Source organism: Chiloscyllium punctatum, chromosome 26, assembly GCF_047496795.1.
Source record: "Chiloscyllium punctatum isolate Juve2018m chromosome 26, sChiPun1.3, whole genome shotgun sequence".
Taxonomy (NCBI): Eukaryota; Metazoa; Chordata; class Chondrichthyes; order Orectolobiformes; family Hemiscylliidae; genus Chiloscyllium; species Chiloscyllium punctatum.
Window position 1 is genome coordinate 18,176,383 of NC_092764.1, and position 22,925 is coordinate 18,199,307.

General features: G+C 43.5%; 1 protein-coding gene across 6 annotated transcripts in view; it reads left to right on the forward strand.

Moving 5' to 3' along the window:
* gse1b (Gse1 coiled-coil protein b) overlaps positions 1 to 22,925 on the forward strand; it is a 627,491-nt gene that overhangs the window by 159,705 nt on the left and 444,861 nt on the right. Inside the window, exon 1 of one of the 6 annotated variants that reach the window (XM_072595901.1) lies at positions 12,588 to 12,890. The exons of the other annotated variants lie outside the window; for them this stretch is intronic. The gene's annotated coding sequence lies outside the window, so the exon portion shown is untranslated. Of the gene's footprint in view, positions 1 to 12,587; positions 12,891 to 22,925 lie in introns of those variants that run through there. 6 annotated transcript variants of the gene reach the window in all.

The window sequence follows — 22,925 nt, forward strand, 5'->3', positions numbered from 1 at the left end:
TCCTGAGCTCCTATCTGTATCACCAGAAAAGTTATGAAATTCTCAGCAATGCCCTTTTGCTTTGTCCATAATCTTCTGACCTTTTCATTAGTTGCATCTGACATTCCAGCTTAGCCTTTGTCTGACGAAGGAAAAGATTATTGATGACCAGGCTCACAAAGGCAGGATGAAGATTAAGGTATCCCGGACATCAATGACCTTTGCACTCCTATGCGTCGGGGACTTGGACAACTTACACCAGGCTCAACCATGCACTGGTAGCCTCTCAGTCTGGTGGTAAGAAAGGTGGTCGCTCAGCAGTATCCTCTCCTAAGCCAACGTGCTCAACATTGAGGTGCTGATCACTCAGAACCAAAACTTCGCTGGGCAGGATGTGTCATTTGGATGCTTAACACCGGATTCCCAATACAATTATTTCACTTGGAACTCAGAATCTGTATGAGACCCCCCAGAAGGTTCTTTTGTGTTGTCCTCAAAGCATCTCTGAAGGGATCAAGCAACCCAATTGAAATATAGAATCATAGAGTCACACAGTATGAAAACAGACCCTTCAGTCCAACTAATCCATGCCGACCAAGCTTCTGAAAGTAAACTAGACCCACTTGCCTACATTTGGTCCACATCCCTGTAATTTCCTATTCATGTACCTGTCTAAGTGTCTTTTAAATGTTGTAACTGTGCCTGCAACCACTTCTTCTGGATTACACTGTGTGAGAAAGTTGTTTCTTGGGTCACTTTTAAGTCTTTCTCCACTCAACTTAGAAATGTACCACCTAGTTATGAAATCTCCCACCTTAAGGGCACTGAACAAATGCAGAGCTGCACATCTGTACACTCTGTGCTTGTCTGCTAATTTGCGAAGGGTTACCAAACAATCAGTAAACTTCATGCATGTCACATGTAAGAAACTAAAATAGAAAAAATTTGGAAGATGCTGAACACATTGGGAGGCTTCACCCGGAGCATGCAGAGGTGAAGTCGATGTGGAGAGAGTGCACTAAGGTCCAAACAGCTCATCAAGCCAACCTTCCAGCACTCCCTGCCCTGCATATGGCAGAGACTGCAGATTGTACATTGCATTTATCAGTCATCTCTGAACCCATTGTAACCGAGTGGAAGCAAGGCATCCTCGATCCTGAGGAACTGTCTAAGGTGGAGAACTGCCGATGGTCAGACAGATGGGCAGAGTCATAGAGGCATAGACATGTAAGCACAGAAACAGACCTTCAGTCCATGCCGACCAGATATCCTAACCCAATGTAGTCCCATTTGTCAGCGTATACCCATCTGGATGCCTTTTAAATGTAATTGTCCAACAATAACAGTTTGCAGATTGGGTGTGGTGTCTTGTTACTTAATCTTGGTCTGGGGTTCGACCAACAGTGATCTGAAAGTAAACTAACCAGATTTACAATCACTGATGACCTGGAAGAACTGTATATGCAGAAGGTAACATGTCTCTGTTTGAAGAGAAATCCAGTTTATCCATTCCCTTTGCTATTTCTCCCCAGCCTCCAGGTTTGTCACATTCAAGTATATATCTGTAGTGATTGAAACCACAGTTCAGATGGATCTTATTGACTAGGAAATCCTTGGTTGGGGTTGGTAACCTGGGTCAATCAGGGAGTTCTGGCTGAAAAAAACGGAAGTTGCAGAAGGTCTCCTAAGTTTAAGGGTGTAAATAAAGGGTAACTTGGTGACGGGATACTGGTCTCTGTGTAGTTATTTCAGTATCCAGTTCCTTTGGAAAAGTTACTATTAAATTTGCTTCCAACAGTCTTTGAAGCAGAACATTCCAGATCATAGCAATCATTGCTTTCGAAACAACCCCATAATCACCTTCTTTTGGCAATTACAGTTGGTTCTACTATAAAGCATGTTTCTTCAACATGAGTTGGCTTTAATGTGATTGAAGAATTTAGACTGTTATTTACAAAACGCGAACTTTCCTTCCCTTTTTTGGCGATAACACGATTCTGGCCCCATTAATTTAAATGGTGCGATTTTTGTGAGATTTTCTTACAACGTGAAATTGCATGAGAACTGAACCATCGCATTATTATCAGAACAGACTGTATCTTAAATCTGTGAGCCCCTCGTGCTAGTCGAAACGGTCTCTATTTCCTTATTTAATCAGAGGTCCTCAGAATTTAAACACCCCAGTTAAATCTCCTTTTTAATCTTCTCAACTCTTAGCCAAATAATTCTAGCTTCTCTGATCTTTGCAAAACTTGCAGTCCCTTCTGCTGTTATCCACACAGTCCATCTCTTCTGAGCCCTCTCTGAACCGGCGACATCCTCTCAAACGTGTGGTGCCCAGAACCAGTCAGAGTACTCCAGTTGTGGCTGAGTTAGTGACTTGTCAGGGTTTGGGTTGACATTCTGACTTTTGTCGCCTCTGCGCTTACTTATCAGTTGAGTTACTTACTGGATCCCCACCGACTGGATTGATACACAAGCAAAAATATACTGTGGATGCTGGAAATCTGACACAAAAAATAGAAAATGCCTCAACGACTCAGCAGGTCAATGGAGGGAAAAGGTTACTGACCTGAAACATTCACCTTTGTTTCTTTCCCACAGATCCCATTAAATATTTCCCTAAATTTCTGTTTTATTCCTTCACTTGGAGACAGGATATTGCTGGTTTCTGGTTCCTGGGATTGGGTTGCTCCTTGGGAGAAAGACCCTTAATTTTAACTGAAGGCAGCTCTGGGACCAAGTGGGAATGGAAGTTAGCAAGTGGGAGTTCCTGTTGTCTGCGGCTGGGAACACCAACAACAGATGGGTCCCCTGTCATATTGCAGAGGCTGTTGCAGAGAGCTGTAACAATATCTGCAGAAGGAAAGCTCCAGTATGGCTCCACAATGTCTGTTGTAATTCAGCCCCCTAACTCTCTTGGGATCATTAATGATGGGTAAGGTCGTTCCCCTGATACCATGTGAAATATCTAGAGAGAGAGCACAATGGCAGCGATGCAGGATTTATGGAAGAGCTGAGTCAACTGTTGTGATTGATGCTTCTGTTATCCATGCCTCCATTCAAATCTCTATCCTATCCTGTTCGAATAGTCTTCCACCAATACACTCAAAGCTGTTGTGAAATGAAACCAGGGAATGGTAGACCTGTCACAGTTTGTTGCAGAGATCTACCATCAGGAACAAAGTGACTGAGCACCTGAACAAATATGAGCTTCATCAGAGACAGTCAACATGAATTTGTCACCTCCGACTAATAATCTAGCTGCAATTTTGAGGAGATTCCTTCCTTAGTGAACAGGAAAGAGCCAATGGAGGCTGTCTGTCTTTCCAAGGGATATTTGATATGAAATCCCGCCCAAACATACAATGAAAAGTGTTCAGAATTGGAGGTAACCTTTTGATATGGGTTCATAATTGGTTGGGATGTAGGAAATCTTCTCTGAATGACAGACTGTGATGTGTGATGTTGCCAGGGCATCGGTACTGAGGATTCAACTATTAACCAACTGCGTCAATAACTCGTATGAAGAGTTGTACCTTGTAAGTCTGCAGCTTACAACTTAGTGGATGCTTTCATTTGCGTTGGTGGAAACAGAATGCTGCAAAGGGATGGAGACAAGTTAAGTGAAAGGACAAGATCGAATTCAATGTAAAGAAATCTGAGGTCATCCACTTTGGAATCAAGACGCTTTCTGTGAGAATGCTGAGGGATTCGAATGACCAAGTACAGAGAAACACTAATCACTGGAGCGCAGGTTCAAAAGGTAACCCAAAATGTTGACCATCCCACCTTGGAGCCAGGAGGCCTGAGTGTAAGTCCCACCTGCTCCAGAGGTGTGTCATAACATGTCTGAACAGGTTGTTTAAAACAAATCTAAAATGTTGACTGATATCTCAAGAGGCTTGGAATGCAAAGGAGAGGAAGTGATGATTTAGTTACACCGAGTCTTGTGTCACAGCCCACCTAGAGTGCTTTGTTCCATTTAGACACCACATTTCTGCAAGGATAGTTTGATATATCGAAGGTTCACTGGCAAAGAACAAAATATAGGATTAAAGTCTAAGTGGGAAGGGCACAAGCTTGAAGTTGGAGTTGGACCTTTTAAAATCAGGAAGTCAAGGTTGTGGATACTCAAATTCTCTCCTTCAGAAGACTTCATATATGGCGCTTCAATTGAAATTTCTAGAATATCGGCTCACTTTCTGAGCAAAGAACAAAGTAAGGCAAATGGATTTGGGGCACCGATCAGCCATGATCTGCATGAGGGGTGGAAAGGGTTTGAAGGGGATGAATGACCTCCTACTGTTCCTCTTCAGTTGTGGAGGGTGTTGCAAGTGAGCCCAGTCTTGTCTTCAATTTTGTTGTCTGGAGCAGGTTTATGTGTGGATGCTGAGTGAGTGTGGAACTGTGGGGGTGGAACTGTGTTGCGTCTCTGGTTCGAAATTCATGACCTAAAGTTTGTTTATAAAGAGCGATCCAATGGGTAAGGTAATGGAGGGCATGGAGTGAAAGCAAAATGAGAATCACATCTGAATTAAAACTGTTACCAGAGAAACAAGGGACGTTTTTAGAAAGAAAGGTCAATGAATATACATCAAAAAATCCCAATGTTTTGTACAATTAAAAAAAACATTTTCAGACACTCTTTTTAGTTGGTAAATTAGATTTTGTACATAGATGTCATCGTGTGGCACGGCGGCTCAGTGGTTAGCACTGCTGCCTCACAGCACCAAGGTCCCAGGTTCGATTCCAGCCTTGGGTGACTGCCTGTGTGGAGTTTGCACATTCTCCCCGTGTCTGCGTGGGTTTCTTCCGGGTGCTCCAGTTTCCTCCCACAGTCCAAAAGATGTGCAGGTCAAGTGAATTGACCATGCTAAATTGTTCATAGTGTAAGGTGCATTAGTCAGAGGGAAACGGGTCTGGATGGGTTACTCTTTGCAGGGTCAGTGTGGAGTTGTTGGGCCGAAGGGCCTGTTTCCAGGAGAATCTAATCTACAAATGTAAAAGGTTGTCTTAATGCCAGCTGTTAATCTTCAAGCCAAACCATTCTCCTCCTTCCTGTTACAATGCCGGGCAAATAAATAAATCAAAGTCTTGTATTTAAATGGCATCTCACTGAACCACAGAATATCCTAATTTGCTTTTCATCTAGTGACGTACATTTGAAGTTTAGTCACAGTTATGATGCAGTAAACTTGGCAACTAATTTTTGTCCAGCACAATCCCGCACAAACAGCAGCGTCGTCATGACCAGACTGTGTGGTTTGATGATATAATCTTTTTATTTATGCTTTCACCAGACATTGATGCTGCCAGCTTGGTCAGATTTGTTGCCCACTCTAATCGCCCTTGGTTTGAGTGGTTTGCTGGGCTGTTTCAGGTAGAAGTTAAGAGTCAACCCCATTTCTGTGGGTCTGGAATCACATGTAGGCCAGACAAGGTAAGCATGGCAGATTTCCTTCCTTGAAGTGAGCCAGGTAGATCTTTACAACAATTACTTATGGTTTCATGGTCACTAATATAAAAATAGCTTTCAATTCCAATTTTGTTCAATCAGTTTAAATTACACTGTTTACCACGATGAGATTTGAACCCGTGTTCCCGGACCCTCTAAGCCTCTTGGTTATTTGTCAACTAACAATACTGCTACACCATTGCCTCCCTTTATCCAGTTGTTTTGGTGGAGAGATTATCAGAAGTGATCAAAGGTTGTGGTCCCCCCCCCCCCCGGTACAGGACCTCCACAGAGGGCATTTAGAGGGTCCACAACCTTCTATGGCAGCTCAGTGGTTAACGCAGCTGCCTCACAGCACCAGGGACCCAGGTTCGATTCCAGCTTTGGGTGACTGTCTGTGTGGAGACAGATTAGGTCTAATCTATTCTAAACAACACAACCTTATGAAAACTGTGCATGGGATGAGACTGTTGTCATTATGGAATGTCTCTTTGTGAAGCAGCTTTCAGAGAGGGAACCATGTTGAGGTTTATCCTGAGCAATTTTTCAAAAGATTCCTGAAATGAATGTGGGCTTTGCTGCCTGGGCTGTCCATCCCTAATTGCCCTGGAAAAGACAGTGGGGAACTGCCTTCTTGAACCACTGCAATCAATGAAGGGACAGGTGCAGACACTGCCATGTTCAGGAGTTCCAGGATTTTAGCCAATCCCCAGAGAAGGGGCAGCCAAGTAGTTCCAAGTCTGGATACTGTGTGGATTGTCGGGGTCTTGCAGGTGGTAGCGTTTCCATGCACCTGCTGCCCTTGGTAGTAGAGTTTGGATGCTGTCGTCAATCAAGCTTGGGTGAATTTCTGCAGTGCATCTTGTACACATTGCTGCCACTGTGTCCACGGTTAAAGGAGTGAATGTTGAAGGTGGTGAGTGGTGTGCCAGTCAAGTGGGCTGCTCTATCCTGAATGGTGTCAGGTTCTTGTGCACTTATGGACATGCACTCATCCAGGCAAGCTCAGTACGCAATGTCCTACGGGCTGCTCTCAGGGATGCCTACAAGATACGCAACAACCACTGCTGATGAAAGACACCTGGTTTAGCCAAAACCCCTTCCAGTGCAAGTGGAGCAAGTGTTGGAACCTGGCTCATTGTAAGGTTCAGGACTCTGTGGGAAAGCACTAAAGCTTGGGTCAACCTCTGGAGGGGCTTAATGTGGAAGGGCCACTCTCCGAGGCCATCCTGCTATGTTACACTGAGGAACTGGGAACTTTGGTAAAACCTCTCAAGCTGCGTGCGTCAGAAAATATTTGACATAAAATGTAAATGGACATTGTAAATATGACCTGCAATCGCATGGACAGCACTGCATTACATAGTCCTCCTCCTTTCCCCCCTCCTCTCATGCTTTCTCTGGGCTCCTATTCTCCATGTGGTTTTGCGAAGGCTAGACAGACTTATTTCTTTTCTTTAACCTTTTTTGGGTTTCGTGCGTCACTGGCAGTTGCCCGTCTGCTATATATTGCAAGCGTCATTTCAGAAGTAGTTAAGAGGAAATCTCTGGGCGTGAAGTTAGTTTTAGGCCAGGAAATAATTCATGATCCCCAACAAATTCCCAGAGAAGAAGGACTCTAGGAAGATGATAAACCAACATAGTTAACCAAGGAAGTATCAAATTGAACGAAAAGAACTTACAATGTGGCATAGATTCATGGAAAAGTTTAAAAAGACTAAATAATCAAGGGGCTAAAGAAGAGGGAGGAATTAAACGTAATAATCATCTTCACAGAAAAAGCACCTGGGAAACTAATGGGACTAATGGTTAATAAGTCCCCTGAACCTGATTGCATCATTGGATTTTTTAGAAAATGAACACACGAACATTAATCTTCTAAGAATCCTTAGATTTTGACTAAAGTGCCATTGTAGGGCATGGTGTGGCACAGTGGTTAGCACTGCTGCCTCACAGCACCAGGGTTTGATTCCACCCTCACTTTCCCTGTGTGGGTTTAGTTCAGGTGCTCAGGTTTGCTCCCACAGTGCAGGTTAGGGTGGATTGGCCATGCTAAATTGCCAATAATGCCCAGGGATGTGCAGGTTGGGTGGATTAGCCATGGGAAATGCAGGGCTGCAGAAATGGAGTGGGTCTGGATAAGTTGCTGTTTGGAGAGGCAGTGTGGACTTGATGGACCAAATGGTCTGCTTCCACATTCTAGGATTCTCTGAGTCAAAAACTGCTATTGTAACACCCTATTCAAAAAGGGAGGGAGGCAGAAAACAGGTAACTATAGCAGTTAGAGTAGCATCTGTCATAGGGACAATATAAATCTATTATTAAGGACTCGCAAAGAATTTAGAAATACATAATATAGTCAAGCAGAGTCAGTGTGGCTTCATGAAGAGACAATCATATCTAACATATTTATTACATTTTGTTGAGGAGATAGCAAGTAAGCCAGATAAAAGGCAAACAGCAGGTGTAATATATTTGGATTTCAAAATGGCATTCAATAAGATACTGCTCCTAAGGAAACTCAATAACATAAAAGCCCACAGTGATAAGGGTAATATATTAGCATTGATGGAGAATTAGCTAACAAATAAATGATAGAGATTTTCAGGATGGCAGCATGGTAACTCGTTTAATGCTAAGGGGATCAGTATTGGGGCCATAATTATTTACAGAAAACATTAATGAATTGGATATACTATCGCCACATTTGTGGGAGACACAAAAATAGATTTGGAAAGCACCTGGTGGGGATGACGCGGAGAGTCTGCTGAGGAATATAGGCTGGTTAAGCCCAATGGGCAAAAGCTTAGCAGGTGAAATATAACGTGAGAAAAATGGGAGATAATGTTCTGTAGCAGGACGAATAGAAGAGTTGAAGATTATTTAAATGGGGAAAGACTGCAGAAAGCTGCAACACAGAGGGATATGGGATCTTCATGCATGAATCACAATAAGCTCATGACCAAATTCTGTGGGTACTAGGAAAGGCAACTGGAATTATGGCTTTAGTTTCAAAGGGAATGGAGTATAAAGATCGGAAACCAGCTCGCTGAACATGTCAGGGAACATCTCTGGGACACACGCAGCAAACAACCCCACCACCCTGTGGCCGACCACTTCAACTCTCCCTCCCACTTCCCCAAGGACATGCAAGTCCTGGGCCGCCTCCACTGCCAAATCCTAGCCACCCACCAACTGGTAGAAGAAAGACCCATTTTCCACCTTGGGACCCTTCAACCACATGGCATCAACATAGACTTCACTAGTTTCCAAATCTCCCCTCCCCCACCTCATCCCAGATCCAACCCTCCAACTCGGCCCTGCCCTCTCGACCCGTCCTACCTGTCCATCTTCTTTCCTACCTATCCGCTCCACCCTCTCTGCCGACCTATCACTATTACCCCCCCCCCCCCCCCGCATCCACTTTTCACCTTCCCAGCTACCTTTCCCCCCCCCCCTTCCTCCACCGTCCAACCTATCACTCTGCCCCCTTTCCTCTCCACATTCCTGATGAAGGGCTTATGCCTGAAATGTTGACTCTCCTGCTCCTCGGATGCTGCCTGACCTGCTGTGCTTGTCCAGCGCCACACTTTTCAATTATAAAAATAGGGAGGCCTTGCTAAAGCACTACAAAGTGCTATAAGCAGACCACAGCTGGAATATTGTGAATAATTTGGTCCCCTCATCTAAGGAAAGGTGTGCTGGCATTGGACGCAGTCCAGAAAAGGTTCACAAGGCTGATCCTGGATATGAAAGGATTTTCTTGTGAGGAGAGGTTGAGTAAGTTGGGTTTGTACTCATTGGAGTTTAGAAGATTGAGAGACCTTATTGAAACACTTAAGATTCTCATGGGACTTGACAAGTTCGATGCATTGAGGTTGTTTACCTTCGTGGGAGAGTCTACGATGAGAGGGCATAATCCTAGACTAAAAGGTCACCCATTTAAGGCAGAGATGAGGATTTATTTTCTCTCAGAGAGTAGTGGGATTCTTTATCACAGAGGGCTATCAAGATTGGGTTGTTAAATATATTCAAGGCTTGGATGGACACATTTTAGTCAGTATGAGGAAAAGGCAGGAAAGTGGAGGTGAGGATTAAGCAATCTTCCATGATCTCATTGAACGGTGGAGCAGATTCGATGGCTGAATGACGATACCAAGTGAGGACAGCAAATTTCATTCCCTAAGTTACATTGGTGAGCAAATTTGTCTGTGCAACATGACCACAATTATTCAGACTAGCTTTATATTCAAGATTTATTAATTGAATATAAATTCCACCAGCTGCTGTACTGGGATTTGAACCTATAATTTCAGAGTAATCGCTCTGAATCACGCATTCAGTAATCTTACCACTACAGCACCTCTTCTTTACCTGTCCTTCCATCCAGAAAAGTGAGAAGCAACAAGCACACCCAGCTTACTGATATCGCTGAACCTCATGTTAAAAATGATGTACGGTAGAAGTCATTTTATCATGGAGAACATTAGCATTCTGAGAATTCTGTAGTCTTATCATTCAAATGGAAGTCAGTGATTATTAATCAATTTACAAAAGGACTCCTCAAACAAAGAAATGTCAGAACCACTGACCTTAAATACTGTATACAGTAGCTTGCATACACAACACAAACAAAGCAGCAGCTCATCAAACCCCACCCTGAGAACAGCACCTAGATAAGGTTCACATTGTCTTTGAATTACAAGTCGATTATGATCTTTGGCCTCTTAATTGAAAGCAGAAGAACAATTCAACAGGTATTTATGTTTTTAAAAAGTGTATTACTACTGCATGCTTGTTTCTAATAATTTTTGAATACATCTTAGGTTTTAAAATGAAAGACCTATATTTCACTGCCCAACGTGACAGATGCCCAAGAAGATTAGGTGTGCCATATTCAAGGTAGATCTATAACGTTTACAGAAACAAATGAATGAAGTCACTGGGGAAGTATCACATTTACATAGCCAGTTTGAACAAGAGGTTCATGAAGAAAGAAGTTACATTTACATAGCTCCCTTTTCATGACCTTAGTCCCAATGCACTTAGCAGCCACTGAAGTATGTAGTGCTTAGGATTCAGTACTTGTAGAATGGTAAAAGTCTACAGAACAGAAAAAGGCCCTTCAGCCCATCGAATCTGGAACAATTAAAAACAATCACCTAACTACTCTCATCCCATTTTTCCAAAATTTGGCTCATAGCATTGTATGCCTTGGCATCACAAGTGTACATCTAAATAATTCTTAAATGCTATGAGTATTTCTGACTCTACCACCTTTACAGGTAGTGAGTTCCAGACTCCCACTATCTTCAACGTGCAAAAATCTCCTCCCTATAAACCTCCTGCTCCTTACCTTAAATCTATGTCCCCTGTCATTGATCCGTCCACCAAGGGGAGACGTTTCTATCCATCTACCCTATTTAAGCTCCCACAATTTTATACATCTCAATCATGTCTCTTCTGCTCCAAGGTAAATGACCCCAGTGTGTGCAATCTCTCTTGGTAATCAATACTGTTCAGCCCAGGCAACATCCTTACAAATATCCTCTGCACCCTCTCCACTGTAGTCACATCCCTCCTATAATGTGGATTCCAGAACTGACACAATACTATCGCTATGGCCTAGCCATCTTTTTACACAGTTCACCACTACTCCAGAATCTGGTTTCCAGCATCTGCAGTCATTGTTTTTACCTCATTGATTTTAACCCTACTGCGAATCCTCTTGCAAGGATGCCTGCCTTGAAGAAGTTTTCCTCCTCTCTCTACAAGATCTCTCCACGCTTCAGGCTCTCTGCCTTTATTCTTGATGAAGGGCTTTTGCCCGAAACGTCAATTTCGCTGCTCGTTGAATGCTGCCTGAACTGCTGTGCTCTTCCAGCACCACTAATCCAGAGTCCAGCATAACCTCCCTACTCTTAAACCCTATGCCACAGCTAATAAAGGCAAGTATCCCATATGACCTCTTAACCGCTTTATTGACCTGTCCCACTACCTTAAGGCACCGGTGGACATGCAAACCAAGGTCCCGCAGATATTTGGTGCTTCCAGGGTCCCAACACTCATCATTGTTTGTCGTACTCAAGGGCATCACCTCATACTCTAACCATGAGGTTGAGCTCAAGAAAGAATTAATCTTAGGCTGAATGACTTCCTAATGTTCAAGTCAATAGCAACACAATTTTAATGTAGAAAATCACTCCAAGGTGTTTTGGAGGAGCATTCTCAAAACAAAATTTCACACCTACTCACATAGAATATACCAGGACAAGTGACCAGAAGCCTGGTTTCAGGTATGTCTTAAGAGAGGCAGGCAGCATGTTTGAGGGAAGGAACGCCAGAGTTGAGCCTGTTACAAACAATTTCCTTGTGTCTTACGAGTAGGGTATAGTAACTGTGCGTGTGTGTAAGGTTATGTGAGAGTGCTGCAGTAAGTGAACTGTTAGTTACAGGTTGTGTGTGTTGGGGCAGCTGAAGTGTTGAAAAGAAATGGTGCCAGTGTTTTGTGCTGTGCAGTCTTCACCTGCCTCTCCAAATTGTGAAGGAGGTCAATTTGTCTCCACTGTCTAACACACTGTAAGAATGTCAAGGCACATTCTCCGAAACAAATAAGCAGTTTTTCTTTTTCTGTGAAAAATTGAATTGTGCATTGTTAAACAGGGCAACAAAAACGAGAGGGTTGATGGAAGACAGGCTGAATTAGGCAGGACAAGTTATCAGTACGCCAGGGGTACAAGTGGCTTGTCACAAACCCCAACAGAAAGAAGTGGAGTTTTATAATCCTATTAGACATTAGAAGTCCAACTATGCATATGCCCACAGCAGCTGGTAGTCTGTGGTGGAGCAGTGGATTTTGCAGAGCAGGTAGTTCCAGTCTGGCAGTGAATATCAAGAACACATTCCTATCCAGATGAAAGCGTGCCATTCGTTTCTGGTTGAGTTAATGATGGGGTGCACCCCAATGGCTCAGTTCATTTGGCAGTTACGAAGTCTTTTGTGCTCTAAATCTGTGCTGTGAGTGCTGACAGCTCCCTCCCTGCCACCCCCTCAACGGATGGTAGCTTCCACCTCAGGCAAAACTCTGCATGTGAATACACATTCATTATCTAATCTCCTCTTTATGTTTAATTTACAGGCCTTTTGCTACTAGGGCCATATGTTTCTTTTGTTTTCACTAGTTCTTTGTTGTGTCAGCTTTGGCTTGCCGTCTCTGATTTTCCTCTGTAAGTCCAGTGTCTTAAGGAGGGGAAGCTCCTGAGGTTCCTCTGATTTTTTTATATCTATCTCAAATAGAGAAATTTCGTTGTGTCTGTAGAGTGAGAGCTGTATATATGTGTGTGTGTGTGTGTGTGTGTTTAGATAAACATAGATATACAGACATCGAAAAGAGTTTTGCTGCTCGATTGGGAACTCTATTTGGGTTCAACTATCTACAGGAGCCTGGGTCCAGGTGAGAAACAAAAGGTTTTTTTTGCTGTTGTTTGCAACTTGTGACTAAACTCCTTGACTTGAAGGCGAGGTTATGTTTGGCCAGCGTGTATGTGTGTGGATATATATAATAAAAAAGATGGGGATTTTTCTGGGCTGTGCCAAGGTTTACGGGGGTGATGGGGGGGGGGGGAAGAGAAAGTTTTTCCACTGCTACTTGTTGAAGTCAGGCAGGAAGCCTCTTCTCCCCCCACACCCACCGAACTTGGGTTAACATTGAAGGAGTTGAGAAGTGGGTCTGAGCTGGAGGACTGCTGTGCCTTCACCTCCAGTCTCAACCGTTCTGCATTTAATTGTCAGTGTTGAGGCACAATTACAGTATTTTCTAATCAAGCCTGTGCCTCCTTTGTCGTCTCAATGTGACTTCAGAGTGAGATTTGGCAGCGTTTCTTTTTTTAAAAATATAAGTAAAATCAGAATGATTGTAAGATGTGAGTTGCACTGGCAAGGAATTCCACCTAATGCCTTGAATTTAACATTTGCCTTTTCTGCAAGAGAGTTAATGTAAGATTTTTTTTGAGGGGGGGGAGGTGGAAAGACGTTTGGTATTGCAAAATGTATCATTGTTGTTTGAGCAATAACTGGAACTCATGAATGTAAACCTAACCAGAGTGGCAGCAGAGAGATGGGTGTGTTGAGCGTGGGGGGAGCCAGTGGGTTGAAATCTGTGGAGCTACAGGTTGCAAAATGAAAGGAGGTGCTCGCTTGCTTTTGAAATGAGCGTTTCTGTATGAATTGTGTGGGCTTGCTGGCCTCTCTCGCTATTGCAGTCTGGGGAGGAGCGGCCAGCTACCGTCGCAGTTTTTGTTTTACACGCGTTAAACTAGGACTCAGTCTTACAGGGTTTGAGAAGTTACTTGTGGCTGACGACTGTTGAGCACAAACGGTTTAAGTACTGGTGGGAATACGTGAGCTGCAAATAATATATGTTTGCAGCAGGATCTTTGTTATTAAAAAAAATTCACTGCTGTCTGCCTGAAAGAAAAGGAGTTGCATTTAAGTGGCGCCTTTGACAACTCCCCGCCCCGAAAGGTTTTACACCTACTTTTTTGACGTGTTCTTGTCATACCACAAGCATCGCTGTCAATTTCCGCGCGGCAAGGTCCCTCAAGACTGAACGGATGATGACCAGTCTTTAGTGACATCCAAAGCAGAGTACTAAGGAAGCTGAAATAACGCCAGAAAGTGCTGGAGAAACTCAGCAGGTCCGGCAGAATCTGTCAGGAGAGAAACAGTTGTTGTCTTGAGTCCAATGACTTTTCTTTGGATTCCAGTTCTGAATAAGACTCTGACTGGACTCAAAGTTAGCTGTTTCTCTCTCCCCAGATGCTGCCAGATCAGCTGAGTTTCTCCAGCTGTTTTTTTTTTCTTGTGGTGTAAGTTGAGGGGCAACTGTTAACTAGTGCACCGGGAAAATGGTGGCTCAGTGGATGGCACTGCTGCCTCACAGTGCTAGGGGACTCTGGATTGCTTCCGGCTTTGGCTGACTGTCAGTGTGGAGTTTGTACATTCTCCCTGTGTCTGCGTGGTTTTCCACTGAGTGGTCCAGTTTCCATTCCGAGAATGTGCAGGTTAGGTGGACTGACCATGCTAAATTGCCCATCGTGTCCAGGGATGTGCAGGCTAGATGGATTGGTCATGAAAGAATTTGGTTTACCAGGATAGCATGGGATGCTGTTCGGAGGGTTGGTGTGGATTTGATAGGTCGAACGGCCTGCTTTCACACTGTAGGTGTTCTATTCAATGAACTCTCCTGTTCTTCAAGTAATTCCATCGGGAGATGGTGGCCACAGTTTAATGTTGCATTCAAAAGATGGCATCTTCAACTGTGCAGCAGTCACTCAGTAGTTCTCAGGAGTGTCAGTGGAACATGAGACACCATTCAGCCTCTTGTCTTTATGACAATCAAGTCTGTTTACCCCCTTGACAGCTTAGATCCTGTGTTTGAATTACTGGAGAGGGAGTGTGTACCCTTAACCACAGCTCACAACATAAACTTCAGTTCAGTCAGTATAATTATGTATGTAGCATGCTCATCAAGTGGCTACTGTTCACAGGCTCAGTTCTTTTATTCAGTGTGTGTGTTGGGGGGGGGGGGGGGGGGGGGTAGAATGGTCCATCAATAATGCCAGTACCCTTTGAGGTGGGAGCTGAGGGGCAAGGAAGCTGCAGAGTGAATCTACTGAATGTGCTGAAGAAATGTAGGGCTGCAGAACTGAGAGGGACTACTGAGACCAAAAAAAAGGGACAGGCTACAGATCACTAACAGTCTGTGACTTTGACTTCTTTTTAAAACTATTGCAAGAGTTTTGGGTTGACAGGGGACAAGCATTAGATTTTAAGGGATTAGAGTCATAGAGATATACAGCACAGAAACAGATCCTTCTGTCCAACTCATCCATGCCGTCCAGATATCCCAACCCAATCTAGTCCCACCTGCAGCGCTCGGCCCATATCCCTCCAAACCCTTCATATTCATATACCCATCCAAATGCCTTTTAAATGTTGCAACTGTACCAGCCTCCACCACTTTCTCTGCCAGCTCCTTCCATATTCGCACCATTCTCTGTGTGAAAAAGTTGCCCCTTAGGTCTCTTTATTTCTTTCCCCCCTCACCCTAAATCTATGCCCTCTATTTCTGGACTCACCCACCCTAGAGAAGAAACTTTGTCTATTTATCCTATCCATGCCCCTCATGATTTTACGAATCTTCATAAGGTCGCCCCTCAGCCTCCGACGTTCCAGGGAAAAACAGCCCCAGCCTGTTCAGCTCTCCCTATAGTTCAAATCCTCCAATCCTGGCAACATACTTGTAAATCTTTTCTGAACGCTTTCAAGTTTCACAACATCTTTCCGATAGGAAGGAGACCAGAATTGCACGCAATGTTCCAACAGTGGCCTAACCAATGTCCCCATACAGCTGCAACATGACCTCCCAACACCTGTACTCAATACTCTGACCAATAAAGGAAAGCATACCAAACGCCGCCTTCACTATCCTACCTACCTGAGACTCCACTTTCAAGGAGCTACGCACTTGCATTCCATGGTCTCTTTGTTCAGAAACACTCTCTAGACCTTAACCATTAAGTGTATAAGTCCTGCTCAGATTTGCTTTCCCAAAATGCAGCACCTCGCATTTATCTAAATTAAACGACATCTGCCACTTCTCAGCCCATTGGCCCATCTGATCAAAATCCCATGGTAATCTGAGGTAACCTTCTTCGCTGTCCACTACACCTCCAATTTTGGTGTCGTCTGGAAACTTACTAACCACACCTCTTATGCTCACATCCAAACAGAAGGTGAACCAATCCAGATCTGAAAGAGCAACCTAACTGAAATTCTGGTTACTGAAGTATGCTGGTTCACAGAGTACCAAATGACAAATTTTTACTGCACATCTTTTTGTTTGAAGCATAGGAGTTGTGCACATCCTCCGCTCACCCAATGTCTATTCGTCTGTGATGGTGATCAGGTGGAGCAGCTCTGGTGAATAATTGTCCTTGTTCCTGGTACTGAGGTCATTTGGATTACTGCAGTTGTTTATTTCATGTGGGGATCCAATCTAGATGACCAATCCAAGTGTCGTGGAGAAAAGGCTGAAAAGTGGAGCTGAGGATTATCAAATCATCTGTGATGTCATTGAGTGCTAGAACAGACTTGATGTGCTGAGTGGCCTACATCCACTCCATGTCTTCAGGTGTTTGTAGGTGAGCGACACCTTGTGGCAGTTCCTGAGTGTCTCCTGTGTGAAACACTTATTCAGAACTGATCTTGGTACCGATGTGGTTGTTTTAAAGATGTGAATGCTCATGTTGAAGACTTTTAAGTATTAGTTGGCTTTTAAAATTCACTACTTTCCTCCTCTGTCCCCAGAGCTCTCTTCGGGTCTGGTGGCTCTCATGGGCTGTGACAGCTTGCCTTTCTTGGCTTAAGGCAGTTTAACTGTGCAGGGCCTCACAGATGACCTCCATGCTTCCTAACATAACATTCACATACTCCAGCAGAGGGGGGCCACCTTTAGCAATGAAGAGAGACTAGATGGTAGGTGGGGATTGTTTGTCTTAGAGCAGAGGAGGCTAAGGAAGAGCCAGTTGAGATGTAAGATTTATGAGGGGCAGAGAGAGGGTACAGGACGAGAAAGCTTTTCCCCTCAATAAGGGGGACGAGTAACCGGGGGAAAGTATTAGGAACTCACTACCTAAACTGATGGTAGAAGCAGGAATACTCAAGAGATTTAAGAAGTATTATTTAGATAAGACCTTGAACTGCCATAGCTGAGTGCTGAAAGTGGGTTAAGAATAGATAGACTGTTGATAACTAGTCTGGTAATGATGGGCCGAAGGGTTTCTTTCCATATTATAAAATCTCTTAAAAACTCAATCAATTGATCAAATCCCCAACACATTTCCTGATTGTGTTTTAATCTAGAGCCCTGAGGTTTAAAGGTATCAGCCATTGCTCAGAGGGTAGCAGACCTGCCTGTGAGCTAGCCGGTTCTTGATGCATGTGCCAGACAAAAGATGGGGACTGACTGTCCCACCCTGTGCTGAGGGAGTGCAGTATAGGTCAGACAAGAGGAGAACCTATCCACCTTCTCATATGGATGTGAAAGATTCGCTGCACTATTTTGAAGAAGGTAGACAAGCAGGAGGCTGAAGAACACAGCAAGCCAGGCAGCATCAGGAGGTGGAGGAAGTCAGATCTAACCCCCGAAATGTTGACTCTCCACCTCCTGATGCTGCCTGGCTTCCTGTGTTCTTCCAGCCTCCTGCTTGTCTACCTTGGGTTCCAGCATCTGCAGTGTTTTTGTCTCTAACCTATTTTGAAGAAGAGCAAGTGAATTAATCCCAGGACCTGAGCCAATATTTATCCTTTCGAGACCTGTGCAGGCTTAATGGTCAAAGGGTCTTATTTTTTGTGGGTGTGCTCTGAAACTCCATGACAATGATGTTTTTTACTACAAAAAATATATTATTTGGTTCATTATCATTTGCTGTTTGTGTGAGCATGCTGTATGGCACATGTTTCTATACATTATATCCCAGGAATTCCTTATTAGCTGCAAAGCAATTTGAGATGTCCATTGGTGAAGAAATACAGTATCTTAAGTGCAAGTCATTTTTTTCTCTTCCTTCTTTCTGATGAAACTCCTCAACTCTGTCCAGACTGTTTCAGCACAGACCTGGGGACTGAATTTGCTCAATTACAAGAATGAAACAGGCTAGGTTAAAGGCCATGTTGAACCACCATTTTTGACGTAATCTTTAAGACGGTGACAGAAAATGCATGTACCTTTTCAAATTTTAGGGGACAAGAATTAAGCAAAACTCATAAATATTATAACCCATGGTGGGCCTCATTAAATGTAAATATTGGAAACTTTTCCCAATTTTTCAAACATCAAAAGGCTTCCACGTGATGGAGGATCTCTCAAATTGGAAGAAATATAAATTCCCTATTTTCTCTTGTTCTCTGAGTTTCCCATTGTAAGGTTGAACCATTCTTTAAGACTATCTGTGAATTTGGCCCCAGGTTAATCTCCTTTGGTGCTTATCAGCATGAAAATCAACTCCTCACTGTGGAAAGAGCTTGCATTTACATTATGCCTTTCTGCAGTCCATGACATGCCAAAGTACTTTACAGCCAATGAAGCAATTTAGATGTTTTGCCATTGATTTAATGTAGGAGGCTCCTTCAGTCAAATTTTGGACAGCAAGCTCTCACAAACAGCATTGAGGTAAACATCCTGATGGGTCTCTTTTAGTGTTGCTAGCCAGGACTCTGGGAAAGCTACACTGATATTCTTGATGATTTTGGAGGCCCAGTGTTGGACTGGGCAGACAGAGTTAAAAATCATACAACACAAGGTTATCGTCCAACAGGTTTATTTGGAAGCATTAGCTGTTGAAGCGTTGCTTCATCATCAGGTGGTTGGGGAACAGTGTCTGAAAGTGCCCTTGGGGCCATACTACAGGTCAACAACAGCTTGCATTTTATTATAAAGCATCCTCAGCACTTCACAAGGGTACATCGATTAGGATTTAATATTGGGCTACATAAGAATCTACTTGGAGAGGTGTCCAATACCTTGACCAAATAAGTGGGTTTTAAAGAATATTTTGAATGAGAGGAGAAATAGAGAAGCTTAAAGAATTCCAGAGCCACAAGTTCATGTAGAGATCTACAGCAGAGAGGTCCTTCAGCTCATCAAGTCCACACCGATTTTGTGCAACCAACTAACTGTTTTTAATCCCATTTTCTAGCACTTGGCCTGTGGTCTTGTATGTCTTGACATCGTAACTGAAAGAAAGCGAAGGCTGCAGACGCTCGAGAGTCAGAATCGAAAAGTGTGCCCTGGAAAAGCACAGCAGGTCAGGCAGCATCTGAGGAGCAGGAGAGTCGAATGTGATTCCTGAAGGGCTTATGCCTGAAATGTCGACACTTCTGCACCTCGGATACTGACCTGCTGTACTTTTCCAGCGCCACACTTTTCAAACTTGGAATTGTAACTGCAGACCTGAATGCAACTTAAATATTATGAGTGTCTTCAAATGAACTATGCCGGGGTGTTGATATATTCTTGTTGACGCTCATTGACTGAAGAATTGCACAGAGCATTGATGTAGCCCCCCTTAATGACCAGGTACTCACATTAACTCAAGAGCTCATCAGTTTGACCAAGTACCAGAAATCTGTTAGCAGCCTGTGCAGCATGGCACAGCAAGAGTACACATCCTTTAAGGTGGGGATGATGAGGGCAATGAAAGCGTGCAGTGAACTCGTGCCAGGAATATGGACATGTGCCCACTTTATGATTTACGCAGTGACTTTGCTGGACAGAAAACTACAAGCCGTGTGAGTTGGTCCCTTGTTTAAACGTGGAAAATAGGAGCTGGAGTAGGTCATTTGGCTGTTCAAGCCTGCTCCTCATTTCACATGATCTTGGCTAATCATCCCCCTCAGAACCCTGTTCCTGCTTTCCCCCCCCCCCCCCCCCCCATACCCTTTAACCCCTTTTAGTCCAGAGAACTGTACCTATTTCTTGAAACCACTCAGCCTTAACTGTCTTCTGTGGTGAAGAATTCTAAGTTAAGAAGTTTCTTGTCATCTCAAACCTAAATGGCTGTGATATTTGGTTCTGGACTCCTCAGTCATCTGGAACATCTTTCCTGTGTTTATCCTATCTGGTCTTATTGGAATTTTATATGTTTCTATTAGATCCACCTTCATTCTTCCAAACTTTAGTCAATACAATCTTAACCAATCCAGTTTGTCTTCATACCCTGGGATGGCAGGGCTAATGTATCATCTGGGAAACCTTTGTTGCATATCCTCCATAACCAGAACTTCCAAGGACTATCACCAGGGGTGAGGCTATTTAAGACATAGATGAGGAGGAATTTCTTCACAAAGAGAGTAACAAGCCTGTGGAACTCTGCCACAGGAAACTATTGAGGCCAAAGCATTAAAGATTTTCTAGAAATCTGTAGATATAGTTCTTTGGACTAAAGGGATCAAAATATGAGCAGAAAGTGAGATCAGAATATTGAGTTGGATGATCAGTTATGATCGTATTGAATGGCCTATTCCCGTTTCTATATTCTCTGTTCATGTTTTTCTATCCTTTCCCAGACACGGAGCCCAAAACTGCTCACAGTAGTCCAGGTGTGGTCTCACCCAGGCCCGTCCAGGTGTGGTCTCACCCAGGCCCTGTACAATTGCATTAAGATATCCTTACTCCTGTACTTGAATCCTCTCACTATGATGGCCAGCATACCATTTATCATCTTCACAGCCTGTTGTACTTGTACGCTAAATTCAGAACCTGCTTAACAATGACACTCAGGTCTCATTGCATATCCCTCTTACCCAGTCCGTCACCATTCAGATAATAGTCAATAGATGTGAAGCTGGAAGAGAACAGCAGGTCAGACAGCATCCAACAATCAGGAGAGTCAACATTTTATCCTGAAAATGTTGACTTTCCTGCTCCATGGATGCTGTCTGACCTGCTGTGTTTCTCCAGCTTCACATCTGTTGACTCTGACTTCCAGCATCTGCTTACTGTCTCCTGCCATTCAGATAATAAACTCCTGATGTACATTCCCAACTTTAATCAAACCACCATTGATCCTACACTCTTGAATTTTTGCTTTAAATCTTTGTACTTCTCCCTTCTTTATAACCTACCTCTTTGGCCACGCTATTGGTTTTAATATTTCCTAGCGCTGTTCAGTGTCAAGTTGTTCTTGATGGAAAGTACTTATGAACACATCTTAGGATGACTTACTGCTTTAAAGTTGCTTACAAATGCAAGATATTGTTCTTGAGTTTTGTGTGAAGGGGACCTGTTCTTGAATATTTGCAAACTTTCTTACTATTTGGAGACAATGACCCTGAGCCGCTTTGATTCGATGACATGTGCATAAGGGAACGTGACGATTCAAAGTCATTTGCATCGTTGAGTTGTGTGCTCATAAATAATTTTATTTTAAATTGGCAGGATTCTTCACAAAGACAGAACCTATTAATCTGACTCCCAGCTTCAGCGGTTTTACATAATACACAGTGACATGGTTTTCAAATAGAGCTCATTAATACGTTCCTGTTGAGGATGTCAGCTGTGCATTTGTCATGCAGCTGATGAATTATACTGTAGCTTGACATCATCGGAAGTCGGCAATCATCTGTGACATCGTAAACTGTGCAATCACACATTTCAGAATAGACAAAATTGCACTTCATTTGACAGTGTGTATTACCAGGAAATTCAGTGGTGACTCCAATACGCATGCCAGGAGAGTTAACAATTGCATGCTACTTCTGGTAGTTTGTATGACTGCCTGAAGCAGACCATCGCTGTGATTACCACCAGTATCCTGTATAATGTCAATGTACCTGTTGTACCATGTTCTCTTAATTCATAAGATTTGAGTAACATTGATAGCCTATGGTGAGATCAACCCCAGATAAGATAGGCAAATCTCTCCTACCCAATTTCTTCATAATCTCTCCCTTGCCTGACCCTCAGGTTGAACCACCACCACCAATTGTCTCTCTCAAATGAGAGAGCAGCCCTATGGAAGACTAGAAATATAGAATCCCTACAGTGTGGAAGAAAGCCATTCATCCCATCGAGTCATCACTGACCTTCCAAAGATTATCCCACCCAGACTCACGGCCCTACCCTTATCCCTGAATTTCCCGTGGCTAATCCACCTAACCTGCACATCCTGGACACAATAGGCAATTTGGCATTGCTGTTACAGTGACCTCACTGCTGCCTAATTTATGACATGGCAGTTACTGGGGGTTTGATGGGCAGTGTGTAATGATGCACGGAGAGAAATCTCTACACCTAAAGACAGTCTTATTTGTTGTATAAGGATGTAAGGGGGTGAAAGGGTTAATATTGAGTACAGTAAACACTATCCAACTTGACCATGCAGACCCCTCCACTCCTTCCCCTGCCAGGGCACAATCCCTGACGCTTACCTGCTAAAGCTCTCAGTCCCAGGTCAAGTATTGATCTTCCCCTTTTAATGTTCCTCACCATCCCTCAGAGACTGCAAAACATTCCTCGGTTGTAAGGATAGGCTCACCCACTTGATGAGAACTTGCCACATATAGAACGAACTGTATAGGAAATTAGGTGGCGAAGGGGCATGCCAGTGGGAGTAGTGGTTTAGTGGCGATGCCACTGGGCTAATAATCCAGAACTCCAGGTTAAGTAAGGGAAAGCAATGGCACATAGTAGTGGTATTATTGCTGGACTGTTAATCAGAGACCCAAGTAATATTCTGGGGACCCGGGTTTGAATCCTGCTATGGCAGATGGTGGAATTTGAACTCTGTAAAATCTGGAATTAAGAGTCTAATGGTGACCGTGAATCCATTATTAATTGTTGAAAATCCCATCTGGGTCACTAATATCCTTTAGAAAAGGAAACTGCCATCCTTACCCGATCTGGCCTACACGTGACTCCAGACCC